Raw genomic sequence first — 10,483 nt, 5'->3', positions numbered from 1 at the left:
AAAACGTCATCATTGCTAATCACTTGTATTGAATGCTTTCGCAAGTCATTCACCCTATGCAATAGAAATTTATAAAAGGGTGCAATATGTTGCATAAATTCTTAATTTTAGCTAGGTACTGATTATGGAAAATCCACCAATAAACGTCCTAATGATTCTGTTAGATTTGGAGAGATCCTTTGATAAACTTTGCTGGTCTTTCATTGTAGAATTGATGAATGTAATGGGTTTTGGCCCTCATTTGTTCAAAGTTATACACACAATCAGTGCAAATGCTACCACTTGCACTGAATGTAATGGGTTTTGGCCCTCATATGTCTTATATTATACACACAATCAGTGCAAGTGCTACACTTTTGTCATGATAGTGTTGCTTCCTTTTGTTTGGTAATATGTTCTTTGATGCCAAATTATTACAAAAACAAATCTTCAAAGCATTAAAAATGTGCTTCAGCATATTATTGATAGGTGATGTGAATATTCAGCAAACACATTGAGGGTAGTGTTTCAGAGAGGTTCTCCAAAGCACATGGAGAGACAATTCAAAACTAACCATGTGTATTAGTACAATCAAAAAAGTATGGTCACCAAGTACTAGTCTACTTTGAGCTTTTGTTCTAGTGTAATTAGTACAATGAGCAGTGACAATGTTTTCTAAGATAAATCATATGTCAAAAAAAAATTCTTTCCTTTGACGTATAATTAGGATAATGACCAATGTATGCTCGAAGGGACTAGTCCAACATAATGGAGCCATTCATTATTGGGGGCATATATACTGGGTCTATCTTGCATTCTATTAATTAATTACATTGGAAGATTCTCTCTCCCACTCATGACAATGCAAATTCTGCCGTCTTCGCTCCAGTTCCCACGTCTACCAAACCCCACATCCTCCTTCTGCACCCTGCTCTGCATTAGCCCATGCTGATCTCTTGCCATTGTCTATACACCGTCGTAGGCAGTTGCACGTGCCTCCTCATGGTAAATATGTGCAACCGTACCTGGACGAGACAGTGCTGCCCACACCGGAGACAAAAAAGAGAGGGACATGGCGGCCTATATCTGCTCAGCTCTGAGACGAAGAGAATACGAAAGAGAGAGAGAGACCTGCCCGACGAAGACGGCCTCTCTGTTGTGCACTCTGCACCTTGCCCACCTGCCTATGCTTGACCATAGTCTGGGCCCTAGCCTTGCTTTGCCCCCGCCATTGTTGAAAAAAAGGGAACGCCTTGGCCTGCAAAAGTGCCAATAAATCCATGCTTGAGATTCCGCACGACTCTCTCTCCTGAACGCCATCACACAAACCCCCATCCCTCTGCTCTACTCCCTACACCTTCACCATCCGTGTGCTTTGTGCGCGTCTATCGCACGTGTCAATGCAAGGAACTTGCCAATACACTGTGTGTGAGCCACAAATGGCTCCAAGCACACAACAAGCCTAAACTAGTAAGTTCAAAGATGGCGATGGTGTGTCACTCACCGCTCCACGCTTGCTATCGTGGAGGATTCCTCGCCGAGAAGAAGAAGGAGCCGCCGCTACGCCGCGCTCAACCGCTTCACCGTCGCCGTGCCATCGTCGCAATGCTCGATCGCACTCTCTCTCTCTCTCTCTCTCTCTCTCTCTCTCTCTCTCACGCATACACACACACACAAGGAGATGAAGAAGAAGAAGATGGAGATGGAGCAAGAGCACTCTTCTATTGCACAAATGAGAGAATGAATGAATTTTAGGTTTAATTGACTTTTATATGAGCTCGTCCCATTTACACTTGGGCGCCCATGCTTAGCCAACTAACCCTTGAATGTTCCTGTTAGAGTGCGCCTCTCATCGGCGATCACCCTACCCTTTTCCTATTGGACCGACAAACCCGGTACCTGACTCTACTAAATAAATAATACGACGTTTGTCGTAGGCGATAGGGTGTCCATGAGCCGCGAGGGTTAACATGCCCTCCTTCCTGATGTAGATTCCGTCCTCGGAAGCTAATTGAGTTGAAGCTCGTTCGTCGAGGTGGAAGAGCATTTGAGATGAATGTCCTTAGCCTTCTTCAGTCACTGCAAGATCAAACAACATTGGCACAGTAATGGCATTCTCATATACAGTTAAAAAGAATATGCAGTTATAGATAGAGAAATTAATTGGTAACAAAATTTAAACCATTTGTTAGCAATAAACATTAAATTGTAATATAATCAAATGCATAAACAATTGTAAAGGTCAAAAACTAAACCAGTCTAGGGTCGCTAATTTAACGGTCGAAAGACACTAGAGGTAACTATTAATACCATGGGCAAGCTTCTCAATTTTCTCTGGTCAATTAGGTTGTTTAATCGCGAGAGCTAAGTATTTCATGTCCGAGGGTTGACTAGAGGCTATACCTAGAAGACCTTGTAGTTAAGCTACGATAAAAGGAATTGCTCATGAAATCATCGCCTGACTTATTTTCTTTTCTTTGACCCCCCAAAATCTTTTCATATTGTTTCAATTTTGATGTGTGTGTTTATTTTGTATGCCTTGGGTTTTTTGCTTTTTAAGGAAAAGCGTCCACACTGGGAACCTCTAGGGCTCTAGTACCATAGGCGATACATGTGAGTGGAGTACCAAATCAAACTAAGGTTCTCTTCCAACTTAAGATTTTACATTGTGACACTTTGATTTTTTTGTTTGTTCGTTTTCAACATTTTAATTTTGTAACTTTGGGGGATCATATAACATTGTTACCCTCCCCAAGCTCATCACACTAGTAAACTCCTTTTATAATACTTAAGCTAAAGGTTAATAGGGACTAATCCCACTAGAAATCCCTAGTACATTGCACACAATGCTGCCTAAATCGGATTAAAAACCTAAGTAACCATTGATTATTAGGAAGGCATTCCCCATGGTATTAAGAGAAGATCTCTAACACTTAGCTTGGTCAAACTAGCTTAGTCACACTGCTTGATTTTTAAACCTAGACAAGTGATTATGACAAAAAATTACATTGAATTTAATGTTTGGTACTAAGCAAATGCGTTGAATATTATGCTACTAATCACAATTAAAGCAGACAAACATGGATGCAAAAAGATAAGGGACATGCTAATGGACAAGAAATACCTGTTTGTGTTGATAATCGTGCTTGATTTGAAAAGTGGATGAGAAAAAGATTCCATGAAGGTACAAATCCTAACCACAGCAACACGTTCCTGTACACACGAGGAAACACAAAGAATACCTCTAAGAGACATATCAGTGGGAAGAAAGAACTTTGCTAATCACTAAACTCTAAAACAGAAACACTCCTATCCTACTAATCCTACCTACCCTCCATCACTCGAGTGATGAGGATCAAAGGTGTTTTATGACATAGGTTTCTGTTTCAGTGTACCGGATGTGAATGTGTAGGTCTGGTCAATGTTTTGACTTTTTTTATGCACACTCGTTTGTTAATTGCTCTTGCTCTTTATTATTTATTTTTTTTGTGAGTATAAGTCTTTATATGTACATTACCTAAGATTGGGAGATTGAGAGGTTAGGGAGGAAGGTTGAGAGGGAAGCAAGTGAATGATGGATGTCAGCAAACACTCCCCCCTTCCTTGGGTAGATCATACCGTTTGAAATGTGCTCGTCACCCTTTGAAACCAATTGTTCCAGTTGGTAATAGGTGAGGATTTTTGCCAGTAGTTTTCTATTATCTTAGGTGCCTCGTCGAGTTGCAAGGGTGGTAAGGTACTCTCCCAGGATCAAACTTGAAGTGGTTCATCAGGTGATTGTTGAACACTAGTAGATGTGGATTCCTTTGTAGCTTTATCGAGGTCCACTATTGTAGGTGGAGGCTGTGGAGCAGCTTTTACCTCTATGGATGCATTACATGAGGAGCTAGAAGCTTCATGGGACTCCCACCTTCGTGAGCTAGGTGGAACAAATCGTTCTTTCTTTGGTACCCAAACTAGCTCTGGAGCAGGTGTGTAGCATTCCGTGATTTTTTTCTTTCCGCGATCTTTAATTTGTTTTGGAACTACAGGATTGAGCTCACATGGGCCCGGTGACAAGTAAGAGCACAATTTATGTTTTGACACCCAGATTTGATCATTTCCTTCATAGTAGCCTTGGGCTTCCAATAGTTTTTTTAAGAATCCAACGCAACGTTTCGTTACATTTCTTGGGGCGAATGGGACATCTCTTACCAGGCTTCTGTCTTTTAGCACTGGCTATGGTCGCTAAAGAAGTTTTAAGGACCCACTTGTATGTTTTCTTTGTTATATTGAGATGGGTCTTGTGTGTCTTTAGCTTTATTTCAAGTACATCAATTGAAGCTCTAGAGAGTTGGGCTATGGGGACATATGGTTCAACCTCTTGGACATGCAATGTTTTGGGTTTTATTTCCTTAAGAGGCAATATCTCAGGGACTATGGCTTGAGTGGCACGGCTAAGTGTTGGTTTCTGTGTTGTGACACCCCCTGTCCCCCAATCAATAGTGCATTTGGTGGCTATCATCCACGTGCGTCCTAGGTTTATATTACCCTCCATAGTTCCAACAGGCATGACCAAAAAGTCTTGAGCTACAACCCCATTGTCATAATTGACAAAAGTGTGCCAGATTCCAAAAACCGAAGTTTTTTTCTCGTTGACACCCAGGGTGACTTGGATAATACTCTCAGATAGAGGTGGCTTCCCTAACTGACACCACACCCCATATGATAGCAGATTATATTTAGCACCCGTGTCCAATAAGGCATTATATAGCACTTTTTCATAGGTGTTGTTTAGCTTAATAGGGTATCGTAGAGGTGTGTCAGAGTCCAACGAATCCTCGTCGGTTTCAATGTGGAATTCATGTGTGACTCCAAGGTTAACCTCTCATTTCCGTCTTACGCGTTGTTGTCGCTCCTTAGCCTCAGCTTAAGCTTGTATCTTCTTCAATTCTATTTGGGCCTTGGCTGCCTTTTTTGTATGGATGGCACGTAGCTCCTCTTAGCTTAAAGGATCATAGTATCTTTTAAATTTGCTCCCATTGAGGAATCCAATGGTTTTAACTTCATCAAGAGTATCCACATGAATGGTTCCTTGTGGGGTGATCTCATATACTCTATATGGTCCTTTTCCCGCATATTTCAACTTTTTCTTTTCGTTACGCACTCCATACATAAGGACTTTATCACCAACATTGATATTTTTATTCTTTAGATGACGGTCAAACCATTTCTTCCTCCTATCTTTCTTCACAAGTGTATTCTGCACAGCTAATTGTCTCTCTTCATCTAGCCTTTCAAGAATATATAATCGCTCAACTAAGGGGTTACCATCCCAACCTTCTTGAGAAGCTACTCGAAGACTAGGAACGACAAAATCCCATGGCATAACCGTTTCTTGGCCATACACCATCTTAAATGGTGTGCAGTTAATGACAACTTTGTACGCAGTGCCCATAGAGCTGATGTAAGCTTTAAATCCCAATCTGTGCGATGAGCTTCCACCGTTTTGGTTAAGATAAAGATTAAGGTCTTGTTGATGCTTTCAGCTTGGCCATTTGCTTGTGGATAATAAGGTGTGGACTTATGGTGAGCTATCATAAAGTTGGTAGTGAATTCTTTTATTACTACATTTATAAAATGAGTACCATTGTCACTCACAATCTCAAAGGGACAACCAAATCTTGTAATATGTTCTCAAAGATAAACTTGGCAGTTGACCTCGCATCAGCCTTACGTGTCGCCCTGGCTTCCGCTCACTTTGTCACATAGTCAATGGCAACGATAATATATCGAGATTGAGTGCTACGAGCTGCCGGACTAATTGGGCCTACAAAGTCCAAACCCCATTTTTCAAATGGTTGAGTCACTTTAACAGGATGTAAGGGTATCCTATCCTTTCATTGTGTGATCTTGTAACGTTGGCATTTTTGGCTTATAAAAGGAGGCCTCTTCTGCACACAAAAACGTATTGTCAGTGAAGCATTGTGGTGCATTGTGAATCTGATGTGAGATGGTGAGAGTGAAGCAAAGCGAGAGCTCCAAAAGGTTATACTCCCTTTGTAACTTACTTCTTGTTTGAAGTACTCAAGCCATTGAGTGACTACTTTTCCGTGGACGTAGTCCACATTGGATGAACCACATATATCGTGTGTGATCTCTCTCTCTCTCTCTCTCTCTCTCTCTCTCTCTCTCTCTCTCTCTCGTGTGTAAAAATTATCTCTCTCCATTAAGTAATCTACTCAATTATCTACTTAACTACGTCTTATTTTCCAATACTTATCCCTTTCAAATATTAGCCATGTTACATGATCGGACAAGGGCCACGTACCATTGGGCAAGAGCCACGCGTAGGCAACACCATGGCCACCTAATTGATGCACCACGTGTTGGGAACGATGGAGAGAACTCGTAGCAACAAGCTAGGAACCTCCACCTTGGGTGACCCACCCCAGGAGCAAGATGCCCTTATATGTCCAATATTATACAACACATTTTTCCCGACCCATGTTACGAGGTAGATCCATAAAGCATGAACCTAATTTCAATATTAGTTTTGAGCGAGGTTTGGAGTGTGTTTTGTACAATATGTATGTGACCAAGATTATGTGCTCACAGTCTAGAGACAAGCTCTGTAAAGTCTTGTTAAACTACTCCTAAAGTTGATGATTATGATCGATTTAAAAGAGTTCTATCTCACAACGATATAATTATTCGCTTCTCTCTCTCTCTCTCTCTCTCTCTCTCTCTCTCTCTCACACACACACACACACACACACACACATTCATGCATGTTTTCCACACAAAAAAATGGGTATCCATTTAGTGTTTAGAGGCGAGCAAACAACTTTAGCATGTGGATGAAGAAGATGCAATGTTACATTGCAGTTATGCATGCATGTGGGTTATTCAATGTTGTCATTTTGGGGGGGAGATGGGAAAGGTAACAAGCTCAAAAGGCGGAGACATGTGAGGTCTCTGAGCGGGGGGTACCTGTGTGTGGGTACATGTATGCGCGTGTGTGTGTGTGTGTGTGTGTGAGAGAGAGAGAGAGAGAGGGAGGGGTACCTGTATGTGTATACTTTGGCGAGTACTGCCTTTTAACGTACAAAGGTGGCAGCTACCAACTCATCATAGAGGCATGGCGCTCTCGAGCAGCTGCACGTCTCTCTCCCCCCCCCCCCCCCCCCCCCCCTTCCCCCCCCCTTTCTCTCTCTCTCTCTCTCTCTCTCTCTCTCAAACACGAGTTGGGTTTTCTCGCCACACACACAAATACAACTATTCCCGAATCAACAATACGCATACTCTCTCTCTCTCTCTCTCTCTCTCTCTCTCTGCGCAGCGTACCCTCCAGGCTCATCTGCCCCACACGGTAGTTGTTAGCATCCTTAGACTTCCTTTCCTTTTTGCTTCTGTCTGGGAATCTATTACAAGCTTCATTTTTGGCAGTAAGCTAATGAATCGAGGCCCCTTTTCACTCTCTGATCATCTCTCTCTCTCTCTCTCTCTCTCTCTCTCTCTCACACACACACACACGCACACAAGGTAATGCACTGTCCACCCAGTAGTTAGCACATGTCTGCATGTGCTCTCTCTCTCTCTCTCTCTCTCTCTCTCTCTCAACAAAGCAGGGAGGCCACATAAAAGATCAAACGCTGCATGCGAGAATCGATCTCCTGACCTCTTCTCTCAACCCCGCCTGCGTTGTTTATAAATATTGGTGAATCATAACCCATTTTTACACAATTAACTTAGCCGCTTTTCCAATTTCCACGACTTTCGGGTTGCTATTTTACGCAAAAATAACATTAAATTAACCTAAGAAACATAAAGCATATGGTGTCTTCTAAGGGTAAAGTTTGAGTTGGTGAACAGAGACTGTAGTATTTAAAAAGGGAAAAATATCAAAATATTTTTGAAATTTTGTGGAAATTCCCACAATACTGCTCAAATTTCAAAATTTCCCAAAATACCCTTTCACCAATTCTAGATGGATTGCCCCAATTTTTGCATGGTTTATTCCTTTTAAAAATAGCATCTATCTTTATGCACCTTAAACTAGATTCAACACCGACGAGCTCACAAATAGAGGCATTGGTGTCTACAAATACTGAACTATTTCGTCTAGAGAGCCCATAATACCTACTAGTATGGCCGGCCACCTTCGGCGGCCTCTCTCTCTCTCTCTCTCTCTCTCTCTCTCTCTCTCTCTCTCTCTTTGCATGCGCTATCCGCTTGTCGCCTAGGCTATAGGGAACACAACTGGATCAAACTATTTGAGGCATTTGACCAAATTAAGTTGTTTCCGGTACGTGGTCGAGGGAGGGACTGGAATTCCTCCCCACTTTATATATAGTATAGATAGTGTGTTATTTTTAAGCAATCCACTATCGTAAATATCAACATGTATCATATTGCCTTGGTACAAATCCTTCTTCTTAGCACAGTCTTGGAGCATATGTCTGCCTCGTATCGTCATGGCGTGCCTTGGAGCCTAAGCTACGGAGGTCTTGTCCAAGATCTCCCCCTTCGCTTTTCCATGTTTGCTTTCAAGATGCCACAGACTGTTATTGCATTTGGATAGACACCCTCTCTTTGCATCTGCCAAAAACAACACAGAGCTTATTGGCCATGCCCAAGCTGGACATATCCCGTAATTAGTGCATTCCAAGAGACGACCTCGCAGGTAGGAAGCTCCTCGTGCACTTTTTGTGCTTTATAAAGTGCTCCACATTTGGGATACATGTCGACCAACGTAGTGCTAAGCACGATGTTTTCTTTTAACAACCCCAGTCTTACATATCATCATGAATTCTTTTGCCCATATCAGCATCTTGTGTGATGCCACATACCTTCAAGATTCATGCATTTGGAGATATGTCCTCTCTTTGCATTTGTTGAAAACAACCCGAGAGCTTTGTGACCCTGACCCTTGCCCTCAAGATACAAGCGTATGTGATTGCATCTGAAGAGACACCCTCGCTTCGCATCTGCCGAAAACAACCCAAAGCTTCTTTGCATCTGTGAGTTCAACACTTGTTAAAACCTGTCTTCTTATTCTCTCTTCTCTCTATAGGTCTACAGCATCTATGACGTAGCACTCGTACATGTACCATGGCCATCTGTGCGAGAGTAGCACCCAACATCGAGATGGAGTTATGTCTGATGAACCTTTGATGATGTTTTGAAGAGGGGCATGAGGAGGCGACCAAGGCAAACTCGACCGGCAACTCGACGACACCGAAGCTCCGAAGGCTTCCGTTGACACCGTTGGTTGCGCGCGTAGGAAGGCCCGTTTAACCTTTGCATGAAGGAGGGTTGAACCCACCCCATGAGGGTAAGAGGCCAACACATTACCATCGAGCTATTGACCCTTGTTGTGTATACCAAGGAAAGATAGCATACTTGTGTTGAAAAGAAAATTAGAAGGAAAGGTAAAGTTTCAAACTTCAAGGAAGTAGCTTCACCCTTACTTTTCAATTATTGGAGGAAGCTAAGTTTTCCTCCAAAAATTCTTTTTTCCTCAAGGAGGTAGCTTCAAAGTGAACAAAAGCCTTCAAAAAAACGACGAGTTTTTGTGAAGAATCAACAAAGGTGTTCTTACAACGAGCGACACGTGAAGCGCTCCATACCTCGCCTTGAGGAGGGTTGAACCCACCCCATGAGGGTAAGAGGCCAATACTTTACAATTTATGTTTTTTTCTCTCTCTTTGCATTAGTGTGTGTTTACCATGGTCACTGAGGATATCTCACCTACACACACGTTTGATTTTGAGCACGTAGATCAAAATCAAGGCACCACGAGTGCGGCTGACACTAATTGCAGGAAAGGCCTATAAGTGGTGGATGACATTTCCAATAGATGCTCGTCCTCCGTCTTGGGCTGCATTTCAAGCTTCTTTCTCCAAAGAGTTTTTGGACTCTAATGAAGAAGAGAAGAATTGGTTAACATGGGATGCATGCCGCATATCTGGCCTCTCTCTCACATAGTACCTTTCGAAGTATCGGGAACTCATATTAAAACTTGAAGGTATAGATGAATTCCAAAAGATACGAGGTTTTAATAGGGGACTTGACAAAGACTATCGTCTTCATGTCAAGACCCAACATCCAAAAACTTTGGAAGAAGCCATCAGTCATGCCCAAAGATATGATGATGACCAAGAGAGGAAAGGAAATGTTCCCTACTGTAAGAATACTTTTGCTAAGAGCAATGTGGCTAAGAGCCAATGGCGAGGTAGATCTCCCACACGTTCCAAGAGGAATAAGAGACAATCTACCTCTCCACGCCCACAAGAGGCTAAGAAGCCTAAGCAATCACAAGATACTCCACGTGGGTCTCTCAACACTGCCAATTTTGAGTGTGCAAAGAAACAAAATTTGTGTTTTAGATGTCTTCCGGAACAACATAACAAGAAAGATTGTCCTCTTTTGCAAGGCAAAGACAAGGCCATGCACACGGTGCAACGCCTCACATTAGATTCATCTCCTAAATATTGTGTTGTAGAGGTTCTTCATATGGAAG

General features: G+C 42.3%; 1 long non-coding RNA gene across 1 annotated transcript; it reads right to left on the bottom strand.

Moving 5' to 3' along the window:
* Window positions 1-1,692: 1,692 nt before the first annotated feature.
* Window positions 1,693-7,130, bottom strand: LOC147434070 (uncharacterized). Its single transcript, XR_015185236.1, has 3 exons — window positions 7,027-7,130; window positions 3,104-3,192; window positions 1,693-2,058 (listed from the first exon to the last, which is right to left on the bottom strand). It is a non-coding gene; the product is annotated as an uncharacterized LOC147434070 (long non-coding RNA).
* Between the last annotated feature and the right edge of the window lie 3,353 nt (window positions 7,131-10,483).

This window comes from Adiantum capillus-veneris, chromosome 19, assembly GCF_014529385.1.
Source record: "Adiantum capillus-veneris isolate H3 chromosome 19, ASM1452938v2, whole genome shotgun sequence".
Taxonomy (NCBI): domain Eukaryota; kingdom Viridiplantae; phylum Streptophyta; class Polypodiopsida; order Polypodiales; family Pteridaceae; genus Adiantum; species Adiantum capillus-veneris.
Note: the sequence above shows the minus strand (reverse complement) of the source record. Positions and strands in the feature narration are given on the sequence as shown.